Genomic DNA, 15,362 nt, shown 5'->3' on the forward strand with positions numbered 1-15,362 from the left:
TGTTCATTTTTTCCTTTTCTGAGCAGAGATTTTATTAGGTGAAGAAAGGTTTCCTTTATGCTATAAGGGCTCTATGGGCACCTGCCCGCAATTGAATTTTTTTAAACAGCGGTGACAGGTTCCCTTTAAAGTCCTGGGAAACCGAGAGACGTTTGGGCTCCGTCAGCCTGAGTGCCTGTGGCACTTTTCCAAAGTTATCATTTTGGCGATAAAAAATATGTAAAACATGAATTCCCCTGAAGAAACAAGCAGGTTATTTAGGACACTTTAATTTGCATCATTTCCCTTGAAAAGCCCTAGAGTAAGAGAGCTAATGGACTACTTAGAAAAAATCCAACGCCTTCTCACACAGTGTGATCAGCCCATAATCACAGACCATAACAAAGTCTTGAAAGTTTCATTTCTTTATAACTTGGTGTTATACTGTAGTTTGCAGCTCAGTAGCTGTCAACCCTCATGTCAAAAATATACTGACATATCCTGAGCTGTTGTATTACCTTCTAATTCTTGACAGGTGGCAATAAAATAGAAATACTTGAGCATTTACAGAAAGAACAAATTACCTTTAGCTATATTTTAGGTCATACAGAAAGGTGGGTTTCCCTGCTAAAGCTTCAACAAATTTTCCAAAAGATTTGATTTGGTCCAAATCTATTCAGTCTGAACCTATATTGCTCCCTTTGTCCTGGAAATTGGTATATAACCCCCTCTAGTCCTCTGAAACAGAGAATATTAATTAACTCTTTATGAATTTTTATTATTTTCCCCCTGCCTGCCCCCCTCTCTCTATAAGCTCTGGGATGAATTACAGTATTAAGTAACCACCACATAAGAGAATCATCCAAAGTGATTCAGATAAGATTTAGATTCAATTTGCTGTCTAATAAATGGGCGATTCCTACCAAATCTACAAACGAAGGATTACGGTAAATATGTTCAGCTGTAGTTATGAAGTAGAAAGGCAGTCTAATAATAGAAATGGGCACAGTGTAATGCACAATTTTGCCTGTAGATGTGCTGCTGGCAAATGGATAACTTAGAGCTAGGATTTCCCCAGAGATTAGGAATATTTTGTGATCTTCTGATTGTTATGGGTCCCTTCTAACAAGCAAAGAGCTGAACCAGTCTAACTTGTTTAATTTTAATATTTTTACAATATATTTCACAAAGTAAACACTGTACACTATTATACTGTTTATTATAATATGTGTTTTTTTTAATAAATCCCATACATCTAACCCGCTGACCATCCTTTATGTATGGCAGTGCCCTAAATGCCCTGAAATTACTCATTTTGGTGGGATCTAAAGGTCCATAGGTTGGATGTCAACTTGTCTACATCTTTGTTCTTAAAGTGGCTTTTTCAAATGTGATTGTTATCCACAGAATCAGCAATAACAATCTGATTGGTGATGTGGCCCCATGGATCACAAGAATAAACCCACACTGATCAAGGCAACAGGGGTCAGCAAGTAGTGCAGCAAGTAGAGCATGAAATTGCGGAGTACAGGAACCTGCTATCCCCAGCCTACCAATCCACTTTCTATGAGAATGCTAGAGATGTATGACCCCTTTAAGATTACCTTCATTAATATTCATCTAACTTAGTACATTTTGCATTTGTTCTTTGTGCAGTATTTTAGGTTGATGTCCCTGCACGCTATGCATTGAGGATGTGGTCATCAAGGTTGTCATATATCTAAATATCAGTCCTGTGCTACAAATACCATTTCCTTCCTTAGAACAAACATTTCCATTGCTAGCTAACAAATTTCATTTTGTAAATTAGATGTTCATTCAGAATATCGATCTACCAACCTATCTACAGGTATCTATCTATCTATCTATCTATCTATCTATCTATCTATCTATCTATCTATCTATCTATCTATCTATCTAGACAAAGGGAAATACAATTCAAAGAATTATTATGACTCTCTTGCACTTGTCTCTCTTAAATTCCTGGCTATTGTACTGCATACAGCTTAGCCTTTTATACACAAGAACTATTCTCTCATTAACTGTGAAACCTCTAAATGTTCAGACACCCCACCGCAAAACCTAAGAGAGGCTATGCAGCATTAAAAGGACATCATCATCAGAAAGACATCATTTTGTTACTTCATATTCATGGAATATATTGCACTTATATTACAGAATAATCACATTTAATGTAAAGCAAAAAAAAAAACAATACTAAAGTGAAAAAGAAAGTGCTGGATACCAGTAAGTGTGGCAAGAATACACCTCAATACCTTCTTCTTACATGTACATTTTGCCATATGAGGTAAAGTATATTTCAGGAGGTCTACAGACATGGCTCACTGAGGTCAGTATAGAATGATTTTCATGATGACCATTGTTGGTATTTTAGAATGTTTGAAGATGCACATACAGGCCTTTTATTTAGTACGGTAATACACTCACCGGCCACTTTATTAGGTACACCATGCTAGTAACGGGTTGGACCCCCTTTTGCCTTCAGAACTGCCTCAATTCTTCATTGCATAGATTCAACAAGGTGCTGGAAGCATTCCTCAGAGATTTTGGTCCATATTGACATGATGGCATCACACAGTTGCCGCAGATTTGTCAGCTGCACATCCATGATGCGAATCTCCCGTTCCACCACATCCCAAAGATGCTCTATTGGATTGAGATCTGGTGACTGTGGAGGCCATTTGAGTACAGTGAACTCATTGTCATGTTCAAGAAACCAGTCTGAGATGATTCCAGCTTTATGACATGGCGCATTATCCTGCTGAAAGTAGCCATCAGATGTTGGGTACATTGTGGTCATAAAGGGATGGACATGGTCAGCAACAATACTCAGGTAGGCTGTGGCGTTGCAACGATGCTCAATTGGTACCAAGGGGCCCAAAGAGTACCAAGAAAATATTCCCCACACCATGACACCACCACCACCAGCCTGAACCGTTGATACAAGGCAGGATGGATCCATGCTTTCATGTTGTTGACGCCAAATTCTGACCCTACCATCCAAATGTCGCAGCAGAAATCGAGACTCATCAGACCAGGCAACTATTTTCCAATCTTCTACTGTCCAATTTCGATGAGCTTGTGCAAATTGTAGCCTCAGTTTCCTGTTCTTAGCTGAAAGGAGTGGCACCCAGTGTGGTCTTCTGCTGCTGTAGCCCATCTGCCTCAAAGTTCAACGTACTGTGCGTTCAGAGATGCTCTTCTGCCTACCTTGGTTGTAACGGGTGGCGATTTGAGTCACTGTTGCCTTTCTATCAGCTCGAACCAGTCTGCCCATTCTCCTCTGACCTCTGGCATCAACAAGGCATTTCCGCCCACAGAACTGCCGCTCACTGGATGTTTTTTCTTTTTCGGACCATTCTCTGTAAACCCTAGAGATGGTTGTGCGTGAAAATCCCAGTGGATCAGCAGTTTCTGAAATACTCAGACCAGCCCTTCTGGCACCATCAACCATGCCACGTTCAAAGGCACTCAAATCACCTTTCTTCCCCATACTGATGCTTGGTTTGAACTGCAGGAGATTGTCTTGACCATGTCTACATGCCTAAATGCACTGAGTTGCCACCATGTGATTGGCTGATTAGAAATTAAGTGTTAACGAGCAGTTGGACAGGTGTACCTAATAAAGTGGCCAGTGAGTGTATATGTACCACTACATGGATGGTACTTGCACATATTTTTTTCCATTCTGTTTAGTATTTTAAAGCTATATGGACTCAAATATTGGGACACCTACACATGACACCTACAGGAACATTTACGATATCCCATTACTATGGAGTTGATTTGCTTTTGCAGCTAATATATAATCCACATTTCTAAGTGGGCTTTATACAAAATTTTGGAGGTTCAGAACTCTTGCCCATTCATCCAGAAGATGAGGTCGAATACTGCAGTTGAACAAAATGGATGGCATTCAATTTCTTTTCCAGTAAATCCCAAAAGTATTTGATGTCATGATTCTTCCTGGCAAAAACGCCACTTTTATGGAGCATGTTTTATGTAATGGGGCACATGCTGGAACTGGAAAGGGCATTCTGCAAACTGTTTCCACAATGTTGGATACATAAAATTGTTCAAAATGCATTGATTTTCAAATCCCTTGAACAAAGGACCCTACTCCAATAACCAGAAGAACCCTATAGTAGCATGGCTTCTCCTCCAAATTTTACAGTTGTCACATTTCAATTTGTTAGGAAATGTTCTCCAGGCATTTGCCGAACCTAAACTTAAGATAGTCATAAGAGATAGGATAGATAAGAGATAAATAGAGAAGCATGCATCATCAATCCACAGAACATCTTTCCACAGAAATAGGGTTTCCATTGAAACTAACTTGGCATACGTAGGAGTGAGGTTCTTATAAATGTGAGTGATTTGTGTGGCCAGACTGTTGTCCTAGCAATGGAATTGGAAAAAAAATTATTTGTGAGAAAGTACTGTCAAAAATATGTGTTGAATATCAACCTCCACTAGATTCCTAAGTGAAACTGCACCTCCTCAACACTTCTACCAAACACATATATCAAACCATTTATCATAATTTCACATTCTCTTACCACCATCAATCACCTTCTCTCACTGAGATCTACGCACATCAGCAGTGGCACCACAGTTACAGGCTTTTGTCATGTATTCAGAATAATTAAGGATGACTGATCCATGTTGTATTTAGTCATTAGGCCACTTTTACACGAATGTATTAAAATGACCCGGTCCTACCCATTCTGTACCGTTTTCATGCAGGCAGCACACAACCACATTTACTACAATGGACAATACGATAATCCATGGCCATATTGACGACCGTGCAGTACCATGGCATGAGCGCATGTAAAATTCTGGAGAATGTCCTATTGTCTCCTGTATTGTCAGTTTTTAGCAATAACTGACACAGTTATGTTTTGAAGCTGATCCTTGGAGAGCCAGATCCCTTTCTTATGTAACACATTCACCTGTGAAGCCTCAAGCTCTTCCATGCACTGGAGAAGTCTCCAAAGGGTTGCCGTGACCTGGAACTTTGTTTGTGAATTTACCATATTTTATACAGATATGGCGACATGCATGCACATACGGATAAAAAACGTTATTTATATACAGGCAAGTATGGCAAGTACTTTAAGGTGGGACTTTAAAGTGAAATACAGTGAAAGTTGCACTAAATGAAAGGCACAGGTCTGCGTTTTTAATGGATAATATGTACTATATATCTATATATAAGAAGCAATTTAAAGGTCTTTTCCGGAGGCTGAAGCCCGGGCCAGCATACAGCCGCATGTAGGAGAGAGCTGCTCACCTCCTCCCTTTTCATTGATAGACGAGTGGCCAGTGCCGTAATATGGGAAAATGCAGGACATGTCCTATATTTTTCTGTGCACGCCAGTGGCGTAACTACCACCGTAGCAGCCGTAGCGGTTGCTACGGGGCCCGTGAGGTTCAGGGGCCCGGGGATGCACGCTCCCTGCAGTGCTTTGCCACGGCCTGGGGTAAGTGGTCCGGGGCTGCAGTGCCGGATCGTGCCCCCGGGCCCCTCCCTCTCTATGCATCTACACGTCTCCTGAGCCCGCCCGCCCACGCACCTCTTTCCGGGATCCCTGCCTGCTCATATCCTTGACCCGCCCCCCAGCCACCTCTCTGACCCGCCCCCTCATCTCCCTGACCCGCTCATCAGCCTGCAGGGCGGCACTGTTGATTCTCAACCCCCCCCTTCCCCCGCTCGACCCCCCTCCCCCCGCTCGCCCCCCCCCCCGCTCGCGCCCCCCCTTCCCCCGCTAAGCCCCCCCCCCGCTCGCGCCCCCCCCCGCCGTCTGAATGCATCTGGACACCCACCTGAACACCTGTCTGAACACCCATACAGCCCCCAAACTTCCTAAAAGGTAAGTATATACAGATGTATTTATCTGTATGTATATATGTATTTATCTGTATGTATATATGTATTTATATGCATATACTGTGTACATATGTATATACAGTGTATGTGTATATACAGTGTATATACAGTGTATATGTGTATATACTGTGTATATGTGTATATATTGTATATATACTGTGTATATACGTGTATATGTGTATATATTGTATATATACTGTGTATATATTGTATATATACTGTGTATATGTGTGTATATACTGTGTATATGTGTATATATTGTATATATGTGTATATATTGTATATATACTGTGTATATGTGTGTATATACTGTGTATATGTGTATATATTGTATATATACTGTGTATATGTGTATATACTGTGTATATGTGTATATATTGTATATATACTGTGAATATGTGTGTATATACTGTGTATATGTGTATATATTGTATATATACTGTGAATATGTGTGTATATACTGTGTATATGTGTATATATTGTATATATACTGTGAATATGTGTGTATATACTGTGTATATATAAATATATATATATATATATATATATATATATATATACTGTTTATGCATATTCCGTATATATATATATATATATATGTAAATCCTATGTATATGTGTATATATGCATCTACTATGTATACATGTATATACTGTCTATAAATGCATTGAAGCAAATACTGTATTTTTACATGCATGTATTTATATTAGCATATATATATATATATATATATATATATATGATGTGTGTTTTTGTATGTGGTAAGTATGTATGCTGTATATACTGAATGTATGTGTATATTCTGTATGTATATGCAGCATGTGTGTATATGGTGTTTTTATCCTGCATGTATGTGTATATATGGTAAGTGTATACTGTATTTGTGTATGTATGTATATATGTATATATATATTTATATATATATGTGTGTGTGTGTATTGTAAATGTATTATATGTATATAATGTGTATACTGTATGAGTTTGTATATACTCTGTGTATTAGTGTATAAATGTATATGTGTGCATAAATGTGTGTGTATAAGTGAATGCTTGTATGTATAAGGGTGTGAGTATACGAGAGTAGAACTTTATGTGTGTATATAAAGGTGTGTATATATCAGTGTATAAATGTGTGTAATTGTATAAACATGTCTGTATAGGGGTACCTTCCCAAGAACATATTGGGGATGTATATCTGGCCGCAGATTTGCTGCCGGATATACTTCCCCCATAGGCTTCTATACGCCAGGGCTCGGCACGGTGAGCACAACGAGTACTCACTGTTTTGAGCAAAAGAGATAGAGCGTGCTCAATCTATGGCCGTAGACCATGCGGCTCTATTCTCTATGGAGAGGGGAGGGGTGAGCCGCGCTCACCTCTCCTCCTCTCCAGCGCGCCCGACGTGTGCCTGCCATATATATATTTTAAGGGGAAGGGGGGCCCCATGCAGAAATCTGCTATGGGGCCCAGCCTCTCCTAGTTACGCCCCTGGTGCACGCTCATGGTGCGGTGAGACAGTGCATGCTCACCATACCGTGATAAGGTGCCACATCTATGGGAACCAAAATCCAGCTGTAAACAGCCCCCCTCCCGTTTGGGTATAAGGAGCCATAGGCTGCACACACGGTGGAATTACCCAATAAATAACTCTGCAACCATTCTGTAAGCATCAGAAACCAGAAACAATTGTCCAGTTTCTCAAGCACTTTATGCCGCGATTTTGCCTTGGCAACTGGTGGAGCAGTGTAAATACGTAGCGGAAAGTGGTTTCCTCTACAGTTTATGTGTCTCTGGGATTTTCAGAAACCTCTTTACTACCCTGTGCTGTATTGGGAGGCTGATTTCCTGCACAGAATTTCTGCACAGCATAGAGATATTGGGGCAGATTTATCAAGTTGTCTACAAGTCAGAATGTTTCTAGTTGCCCATGGTAACCAATTACAGCTCAGCTTACATTTTACCAGTGCTGATGAATATTCTAAAGGAGAGCTGTGATTGGTTTGCTCATGGTTGTCTACTGTTCACTATTCCCTTATTATAATAGAGTAATGTAGAGGCTCTTTTGTATCCCTTCTCTTTACATAATTTAAGGGATGTGCCTTATGTGGCAATCCGCCATGTTTCCTTCTTCTTCCCCTTTGATGTGGCTTCTCTAGTGAGGTCTCATGTACAGCTCTGCTACCTAGAATTCTTTAGAGGCAGAGACGGCAGATTCATGTCATACTTTCATATCCAAGGGCTGCTGAGACAGAATCAGCCATACAATTTACTTTGCATCCAAAAAAAATGATGCTGGTGTTTGTTGGTTTTTAAGTGACATAGTTGAGGCTGTTAATGGGATCACTGCAGAGATTCATTATTTGATGCTTACTGAGTAGATACTCACCCCTAAACACCTACAAGTGAATGTTAGGAACCTCAACATGCAATTTTTTTAAAGAAAGTTTAGTGTGACTAATATTACATTTTACTTTTAGCTGTGATTAAAAGTTACAGTACGTTGTAGGTTTAACCAACAAGGTTTTTTCTGTCTCAGGGCAGTTTTTGAAAATAATTTGTCACGTTGCCTTGGTAGTCCTAAAAGGTCTATTTTGTTGTAAAATTGCAGCGTAATACAGCAGACACCAGCAGTGTATAATGGGGAATTAGCTCCTGAGACCTTGTCATACATCTATAACAGCAAAGATAATTCTTCAAAAGTTTCATTATGGCATTATGGCTTTCACTTTGAAATTAAAATGACACATCCCCTTAATTCTTTCTATGTAGTATTGTGTACAGTATAATGTCATACAGGACAAGCTTTTATTTTCATTCTTAACATTTAGAGAGTCAGACAACCTTTTGCTCACTTGGTATTAAAATTTTTATTGGTGGACCATATATTGAATAGTGTGTGATGCAGACAATTTGATGTTTTTTTCGGTTAAGTTTGTTTACTGTTTTGGATGTTTCGAGTTTTTCTGGTATTGATCTTCACTCCCTGCATTCAGTGAGCTTATGATTTTCTTTATACAAAGCCACATGAAGGCTTATAATATAAGGTACAAATTCAACTACTATTTAACCCCTTAACGCCACAAGCCTTTTTCGTTTTTGCGTTTTCATTTTTCACTCCCCACCTTCAAAAATCTATAACTTTTTTATTTTTCCATGTATAGAGCTGTGTGATGGCTTATTTTCTGCTTAACAAATTACACTTCAAAATGGTGGTATTTAATATTCCATACCGTGTACTGGGAAGCAGTAAAAAAAATCCAAATGCAGTAAAATTGGTAAAAAAGGCATTTGTGCCTTATTCTTGTGGGCTTGGATTTTACAGACTTCACTGAGCGCCCCAAATGACATGTCTACTTTATTCTTTGGGTCGGTACGATTACGGGGATACCAAATTTTTATAGGTTTTATAATGTTTTCATACATTTAAAAAAAATTAAAACCTCCTGTACAAAAAATATTTTGGGGATTTTGCCATCTTCTGGCGCTAATAACTTTTTTAGACTTTAGTGTACAGAGCTTTGAGAGGTGTCGATTTTTGAGGATTTTAATGACGTTTACTATGGTATAATTTTTAGGACTGTGTGACTGTGTGACCTTTTGATCACTTTTTATCGAATTTTTAATTTTTTAAAAAAATGCATAAAAGTGCCATTTTCGAATTTGGGAGCGATTTTCCATTGCGGGGTTAAACACAGTGAAAAACCATTATCATATTTTTATAGATCGGGCATTTTTGGACACAGCGATACCTAATGTGTTTATGATTTTTGCTGTTTATTTATATTTATATCAGTTCTAGAGAAAGGGGGGTGCTTTGAGTTTTTAGGTTTTTTTATTATAATTTTTTTTAACTTTTTTTAATTTTTATTTTTACCATTTTTCAGACTCCCTAGGGTACTTTAACCCTATGTTGTCTGTACGGTCCTATCATATACTGCCATACTACTGTATGGCAGTATATGTGGATTTTACTTCCCATTCATTACAATGTGATGATAGCACATTGTATTGAATAGGTTAACTTGAAGTAGCCTTGGGTCTTCGGAAGACCTGAGGCCACCATGGCGATGGATCGCTGCTCCCCGATGACGTCACGGGGAGCGACGATCCTCGGAAAGATGGCGGCGCACATGCGGAAAAACACCCGCAATCGGTGATGACACCGATCGCGGGTGTTACCGGTAAGTCTTTGCTGCAATATGCAGCAAAGACTTACCGGCTATGGAGAGGGCTCAGTCCGGGAGCCCTCTCCATGCACCCGCACCCGGCATGTGACGTAATACTACATCACATGTCGGTAAGGGGTTAATATTTTGTGCAATGTGCTGGGAAGGTGGAAGAAAATTCCACCTACACCATTTTGTTACGGCTTTGTTTTATAGAGTTTTCACTGTGCTGTCCAAAATAAAGATCCCTTTTATTCTTAGGCTAGTACATCATTGGATATACCAAAAATATAAAGGTTTTAAAAAATGTTAAACTTTAAAAGATAAAAAAATCAGTTTACTGTGTAAGGGGGCTTGTTGAGGACCTTTTGATCAAGTTATGTGGTCATGTTTGATCTCACACAGGAACATGAATAATGCAGCAAGAAGGCTCCTCCATACATCTATGCATGTGGTTATTGTTGTACGACTGTGTAGTGCACTATTGCCCACGCTCACAGATGTGTGTAGGGGTGCGCACAAATATACGGTTTCATCTTTATTTTATAATATATTGTCCTCCAAATGTAATGCATACATCACCCCCCTGAAATACTTATATATAGTGCCCCCCCAATAAATCCCTCCCCTTAAATGACTTAAAGGGAACCTGGCACCAGGAGACCCATTTTTAGCACTCCCCCAGTCCCCACAGAGCATAGTACATACACTGCCAAAGTGTTTTTGTATAAAAAATTGGTTTTATAGAAAAAAATACTGTACCTTTCATTAGCATCTGCTGTGTGACTAGGCAGTTGCCCAATGGGAGGAGCTGGAAACGAGCAGTTCCCCCCCACCCTTGGGAAACATGTGACCTTTTCAAATATATGAATAACTCCCCACACTCGGGATTGGCTGTAGAGGAGCAGGGGGTGTCGCTAAGCCAAGTGATGTTTTCATATATTTGAAAAGGTCACATGGAGTAGCTGTTCCTCAAGGGTGGGGGGGAAACTGCTCCTTTCCAGACCCTCCCATTTGGCAACTGCCTAGTCACACAGCAGATGCTAATGAAAGGAACAATATAACATATCTTTTTCTCTGTAAAACCAATTTTTAATACAAAAACACTTTGGCAGCGTATGTACTATACTCTGTGGGGACTTGGGGTGCTAAAAATGGGTCTCCTGGTGACAGGTTCCCTTTAATTATAAACAGTAGCCTTCAGTTTATTTACATACAACACCCTTTTTATATATGACAACTACTAATCTTTATACTGTGCCAATAAACCCTAATTAATTTATGTAGTGTTGGATCCCCCTCATTAATTCACATGTAGTGCCTGCCCCCCTTCATTAATATGTAGCACAGCAACAACCCCTTTGTATTTATCAATATATAGTAAAGCAGCACCCTCTTCAATAATTGAAATTTAGAATCAGCACCCCCTCCTTAACTAATATACAGCACATAACTGCTCCTCATTACATAATATACAGTACAACTGTTGCCCCCTCATTAATACAGCAGCACCCTCACATTAAAGGGGTTGTCCACTTTCAGCAAATAATTGATATGGTTTGTGTAATAAAGTTATACAATTTTCCAATATACTTTCTGTATCAATTCCCCACCGTTTTCTAGATCTCTTCTTGCTGTCCTGCTATAGAAAGCTTTCATGTTTACTTCCAGTCAATAGAAATCTGTCAATGGTCACACAGGTGCATGTCTCATTATATCACATATTACTCTGTGATACTTACGAGCCGTGCACCTGTGTGACATCACATGACCATGGACAGATTTCTATCGACTGGAAGTAAACATAAAAACTTCCTATAGCAGGGAAGCTAGCAGAGATCTAGAAAACTGTGGGAAATTGATACAGAAAGTATATTGGAAAATTGTATAACTTTTCCTTACACAAACCATATCAATTATTTGCTGAAAGTGGACAACCCCTTTAATTAATTTATAGTATAGCAGCACCCACCTCATTAAAATACCATCCTGATCAATATGGAGTACAGCAGCACCCTTTCTCATAATTATTTTTAATAGTACAGCACCCCCAGCATAATTTATTAATATGGCGTATAACAGCAGCCCCCTTCATTAATATGCAGTACAGCAGCACTAAATATGTAGTATAGAATTATCTGCCTCATTATTATACAGTACAGAAGCACTATCCTCATCATTTAATATGTAGTATAACATTAACTCCATTACTAATATATAGTACAATTACATTTAAAGTATAGCACCCCCAGCCACATCATAATATAAAGTACAGCAGCACCCCAGTGTCATTATTTAATCCACAGAAAAGTAAATAGCTAGTCTCATTGCTTAATCTATATATATTTATTTTACTATTTATAGGTCTAAAACCCACAGCGGTTGAAGAAGGCTCTTAGATAACAATTTCTGGCCATGGCTAATCATACAATTTACACCCAGATTGATTTTTCACAATTTTAGTTCTCTTAGGTCTTTTGAGTGCATTTACTTTACTTGAAATGAAAAAGCTAATATAGTTTGCATTGTGCTTCCTGGAAGTATTTGTGGTCACTCACAGCTCTGCTGAGAAATGCAGGGCTGTTTCACACCCCTCAAAAAAAGCTGTTAGGTGGGTCTATAGCAGTCAACGAGATACATCTAGGTTAAGGTTGTTTCATTTTTGGAGATATTTTACATAATAGCTGAGTCATCTCAATTCTTAAATAAACGGACGCAGAGGGCGTAGCCAGACGCAGTAATGGCTACTAGCTCCATGCTCTGAGGGAGCTCTCCGTCCCCTCTATCCCCTTATACGCTTACCTGCCGGCTGCGCACGCTGGGAACGTGGCGCTTCTGGTCCGTCGCCCTGGGAAGGGAGACATGCTGAGGACGGGCTGGACGCATGGGTGAAGGCACGCCGATGGACACCTCATCCAGGCCCTGAATTCGGGACCATCGCGCTGAGACCGACAGGTGGATCGCAGAAAGGCGCAATACAGCGGCGCGCCACGTGCAGAGGCGAGGTGCGCTGTCCCGCGGCAACGAGGTTGGTCCTGAGGAGGAGCTCCGATCGGCGAGCTCGGCCGGTCCCCTTGAGGTGTGCAGGCGAGCTGATGTTGTGGACCGCGTCGTGGACCGCGTGAGTGTCGGCAGTGACCGGGGCCCCAAGAAGCAGGAGCAGGAGGGAATCCTCTCCCGGCCGATCTGCGGGAGCCGGTTGGAAAGGACCCCCACAGCAGCTCTAATTGTCTACAAGCCCTTTAAATGAGCCGTGTGCATTGCCTTCCAGGCAGTGGGATCCTCATCGTCCGACGTCTGAAGCCCCGGTATAGTATCTCTTACAGACGGGGAAAGGTGGTGAAGTTATAATCCAACGGCCCTGGGGAACTTGTCCTGTATTTATGTGTATGCCATCTTGGGGATTTAAACCGCTGCTGCGGCTGTTGGAAATGGCAAAATGCGGTATTTTTCTTGCTTCTCATTTCCCTAATGAAATTTCCCTAACTTTTCCGGGGTGCTGTGCCTATCTTGTCAGTTGCTTATGTCCGTTTTTTTTCTATTGGGCATGTTTTTTCGGAATAATATCATTAACGCAGGTATAGGCTGGACTAAGCTGAAGTTTCAGACTGAATGACTAACCATCTAACTAACTTCTGCCTACTAATTTGCTACTTATTTGCTACTACTATTCCGGAATAATACCATTAATGCATGTATAGGCTGGACTAAGCCGAAGTTTCAGATTGAGTGACTAACCATCAAACTAATTTCTGCCTATTAATTTTCTACTCAACAGCTTTCCTCCTAACTAACAACTTATCTTCCTGGAATTAATGAACTAAGTGTATGTCTCCGCGTGGCTTTAAGCTGTCGTTGATGCGGAAAACGGCAATCTTTTGTAATCTGCCTGTTTTTTTTTTTTTTTTTTTTTTCTCCCCGCTGAGTTCCCCTAAACTATTCTGGAGTGTTGTGTTAGTTGTCTATGACAGCTTTTTTCTTGCACTGGCTTTTTGAATTTTATTAAGGCGGGTATGGGCTGGTCCGAGCGGAGGTCTCAGGCTTATTGAGTTATTAACCATCTAACTACACTCTGTCTAACCACTTGCTATGAAACTGTCTCACTTCTAACTAATGGACTAAGCTAGTGGAAAATTGGGCAATAGTCTCTTGGACTAACCGTCTTTCTGCAGGCAACAAAACAATTGCTTTTTGCGGTCATTTCTGCAATATATTTTGTTTGAGGTTTGGGGAACATTGGCTGTTTTTTTTTGGTTTTGTTTCTTTTCTGGTCGGTTCATAACCTGGAAAGGTTAAGTAAGCTATCACTCTCTATATCACTGAGCGACGAAGAAAAATAAACGCTGTGTTTTCACCAATCTCTTAAAATTGACCATACTGTCAACTTGCAGAAGGGGGGAAATAGGGCAGACTAACTGGGTTTTTTTTTCAGGGCCTGGGTATAATGACGAGAGGGAAAAACCTACTAAAAAAAAACACCCCGCCTAAACTAAAAAACCAACTAACCCGCGCCCAAAATAAATCTTCTGTACGAGATCCAACTTCGAATATATCAAAGGGAGTTAACTCTTTACGTTTTAATTTTCAGCCTAGATTAACGCCCCAGATCCCCCCTGTTTCTCAGTCCGACGCCCATTCAAAAGCCATGGCAATGTCTGCGAGAGATGTGCATACTGTAACCTCCTCTGCAAATCAGCAAGGAGTACTTACAGTAGAGGTAATGCAGAGTATGCTAGACAGATTTGAATCTAAACTCCTAACAAAAATGCAGGACATGATGGGGGAATTACAAAAAGAAGTAAGATCAATTGGAGAAAGAATAGACCAGGTGGAAACTAAATTATCGGAAGTAACTGGGTCGCACAATAACCTAATGACCTCGCATGCCGAAATGGAACATAAGTTAAATAACCTGGAGTTAAAAATAGGGGATTTAGAGGATAGATCAAGGAGAAACAACGTACGACTGAGAGGCATACCGGAGGCGGTCCCTGACTCAGCTCTTGAGGAATATGCAGGTAAATTTATCTCCGCAATATTACCAGAAGCAAAGGAGACAGAAATGCTAATAGACCGTATTCATAGGATCCCGAGACCAAAGCATTTAAAAGCAGACACCCCAAGGGACACCATCCTAAGGATGCATTTTTTCAAAACTAAAAACCTCCTAATACAAGAAACCCGTAGAAACCCAAAGTTCCCTGCACCCTATGGGAACATTGAGATTTTTTCTGATCTGTCACCGACAACCTTGAAAAGGAGACGTGAATACGGGGAACTAACTAAAATACTTAGAGAAACAG

The sequence above is a fragment of the Engystomops pustulosus genome, chromosome 10 (assembly GCF_040894005.1).
Source record: "Engystomops pustulosus chromosome 10, aEngPut4.maternal, whole genome shotgun sequence".
NCBI classification, from domain to species: domain Eukaryota; kingdom Metazoa; phylum Chordata; class Amphibia; order Anura; family Leptodactylidae; genus Engystomops; species Engystomops pustulosus.